We start from the raw sequence: 3,495 nt of genomic DNA, 5'->3' as shown, positions 1-3,495 counted from the left end.
TATGCAGTGTATTATTTGTTGAAACTGTACTTTCGATTTGATTTGAAACTGTCTCATTGCTATATGTTTATCAATAAAACTTTGAAAAGAAAAAAAAAAAATAAAGGGACAATCAAGCCAAGGGGAAGGGGATTTGCACAGAAGCTTCCAGGATCACAGGTCAAGTGCATACAGTCAGTGACCACTGCGCAAAGGTCTTTAGTCAGAGATGGTGTCCAAATAGTAGAATTAGAATGCAGGTCAATTAAAAAGAGAAATCTGGTCCTGGGAATGAAATGGACATTTGAATTTTAATGTGCATGGTGGTGACAATGGTGCATCCTCAGGTAAAGCCAGGTCACCTATAGGAAATATGTTTGAAGGAAGAAGAGCAGTGCCTATCTTCCATAAACACAACAGATAGTCACAAGTCAGGGAGACTTTGTCCAAAATCACCAGGAGGGGGTACATAAAATTCATACCTTGCCTGTTTGCTAAATATATATCACATATATGTGGATTAATTAGCTTTTATTGGCTACAGGTGAAATACAAAGCAACACTTAGTAGGACCACAAGGGAAAAGTCTATGAAATTGATAATTAAAGTAACTCAGAGCCTGCCAATGTAGCAATATGTAATATGCATGACTTTAGTTATTGGGGTAATTGAAAGAATTTTGGAAACATTTTAATGCATAAGTAAGCATACTGTTCCTTGGAGCCTCATAGCTCTTTCAGACCCACTGGAGAACAGTAGCTTCCAGGGCACAGTTATTAGAAACCCTTGGGCTATTGTTGATCATCTTCTAACCCAGCCAATTAGAGCAACAAGTTTCATAAAACAATCTGAGAACAGCTCATCTCTGCCTGTCTGGATGCCTTTCCTTTTGTGCTCCAGGCCTTCTCTGATATTATGGTGTGAGGCGCTTGTGGAAAATCACAGCACTCACACATGCACAAGGGTACCAGGGCCTAGATACTTGATTGGAAAATCCTTGATTAATGCAGATGGTGCTGCGGCAAGAATACCCTCTTCTTCTGCCCTCTTGTGAGCAAATATGAGACATGTTCTCTGTTGTTCTTCAGAACATTCCAGCCAAATTCTGGGTTAGTGCTCACTACAATGGCCAGCTCAGGAATATCTCTTGTATTGACTGTCCTCTCTTTTTAATTTCATTGCCTTGTACTTGACTTTTGCTTCAAGGATTTATTTCCCAGTTACCTGTACATAAACCTTTATTTCACACTCTAATTTCTGAGAGTCCAGGCTACCAAAAGTACAGGCTAGCTTCTATACTTTATAGCTAGAATCTCATTCTAGTGACTTAAGGGACCTTCTTATTACTGAGAAATCCTGAACTTTTTCACAATGCAGTGTACTAAGAAGAGCTGCTAGTGTTTAAGAAACAAAATAGTTTGAAGTAAAATTGGAAATTCAGAGTATTGAGCCTTGAAATTTGGTTCTATATTTAAAATCTGACCATGTGTGTTCTTTTGAATGCATACTCTGATTAGAGGCCATTCAATTCTGATGATGCTGCAGTCGCTGTTCATGATGAAACATCTTGTGGTTCGATTCTCCATGCAGACGTCTAGAGCAAATTTTGCATATGCTTTGTAAACTAGTTGAAGTTAGACCAACCCAAATTCTTCACATTTGCAATTGGTTTAATTTTTATTCAGAATTGTTTCATGGAGTATGTGGAAGGATGACAGTGTGGATAGGGAGTCACAGTACGGTACCGTTATGGATCTAGAATATTTTACTCTGACACTTGGCCACATATTAGAATTGTCTTGAAAACTTGGTTTTAAAAATAATACTTTTTTTTTAATCCTGCCTCAGGTTTATTTGTACAAAGAGCACAGGAGGACACCAGCCCCCCAGATGGCACCTCAGGGATCATACCAGTCCTTCTGTTTTTGCATCAATAGATAAGAGACTTTTACTGTGGAGCCTTCACGGGGTTCTGGGCACCTTTGGGAGCCTGGACTGGAACAGAAGCTGGAGCCTTGGCCTTTGGCCAGCAAGGCCTGTAACCCTTGGCAATGTGGGAATGGATTTGCTTCCCAAGCTTGGGGTGGGCAGTATAGGCAAGTTGAGTGAGCCTGCAGTTTACTCCCCTTGGAATGATCTTGGGCTTGACTTCCTTGGGCTTGTCGAGGGCCTTGGTAGCCTCTGCGAGTACATTTATGGCCTTGGCATTGCTTGCTTGCATCTTCTTGAAGCCCTTCTTCTTATGCTTCTTGGCAAAACACATGTTCCTAAGGAGCTTGGGATCTACCTCCTTCAGAGATTTGTATCTTTGTGACCGAGGTTTCTTAATGCCATTTCTGTGCCATTTTCGGAACTGGTTGTGTGTGGTACGGTTCTTGGACTTGGCCATAACTGCACTGTAAACTGTGGCTCTTAAAAACAATAGTATTTCTGGAATACAGCTTGGTAGGTCTTGGACAAAAGTCTTCCCTTCTCTTCCCTTCCCCTCTCCCATTCCAGTCCTCTGCCTATCTGAGATTTGTATCCTTAAAAAGATTCCCAGGCAAGCTATATAATGAGCACAAGCGAATTTCACAAAATTTATTATGTAAAGCTGTTTTCTACCATAGATTTGGAGCTCAGGCATTTCCTAAATCATATTTCCTTATTTTTTTATGTGAGAAAAGGTCTTGCTTTCTGTATTTAGAAAAGAAAGTTTAAATTTTAATTTTCAAAATTCTATTCTAATTTCAAAACTTTTTGTCTTTCTGAAAATTAACACCAGTGTGATGGTTTCTGTCTAGTTGTCCCCTCAAAACCTCATGCATTCATGGGGTGGCTTCTGGAGTTTGTGATTGATTCTTGATCCAGTGCTGGGACTATGAGTGTGAGTGCCCTGGGAAGATACTCTACATTACAAGGTCAGAAGGGCACAGAGGCCAGCTCGCTGCCTGAGCTGCTGCTGCTCCCTTTGCTCTCTTGCTCTTTGCTGCCGCCATGTAGGTCTGCTCTCTGCCTCGTGCCACTCAGCCTTGGAGCCAGCTGGGTATGGACTGAAACTTCCACTTACCGTGAGGTAAATAATCTTCCTTACTTGATTTTGGGTGTTTTTTTATTTTGTCCAAGCAATGAGAGAACAGTAACCAAGACAGAATTGGGTAGCAGAGAAGTGGGGTCATTGCTGTGGCTAATCCTGATTATGTGGATTATGAGCTTTTGGAAATGGCTTATGGGAAAAGACAGGAAAGGTTTGAAGATGTTGCCTACAAGAGAAGTGCTGGAACAGCTTCAGCTGTTCTGTATCAGAAATTCTAGTCAGAGTTCAAAATACCAGAAGGCTGATAGAAAGTCTTCCTGCAAAGATGAGCCTGGGGAGGTTTTTTCTGGGAAGAAGGACTACACTGGTTGTTGGACTCCAGAAGATGTATGTTATGACTTGGCAGAAAGTTTGTCTGCATTTTGTTCATGTCCAGAGACTTTGCCTGAAACTGAGATTAAGTGCTTTGGACTGATTAATCTTATAAAAATATTTCAAAG

At 40.8% G+C, this 3,495-nt stretch overlaps 1 pseudogene; it reads right to left on the bottom strand.

The window, feature by feature from the left end:
• Positions 1-1,927: 1,927 nt before the first annotated feature.
• Positions 1,928-2,370, bottom strand: LOC111818542 (annotated as a pseudogene).
• Between the last annotated feature and the right edge of the window lie 1,125 nt (positions 2,371-3,495).

The sequence above is a fragment of the Octodon degus genome, unplaced genomic scaffold (assembly GCF_000260255.1).
Source record: "Octodon degus isolate 3935 unplaced genomic scaffold, OctDeg1.0 scaffold00094, whole genome shotgun sequence".
NCBI classification, from domain to species: Eukaryota; Metazoa; Chordata; class Mammalia; order Rodentia; family Octodontidae; genus Octodon; species Octodon degus.
Note: the sequence above shows the minus strand (reverse complement) of the source record. Positions and strands in the feature narration are given on the sequence as shown.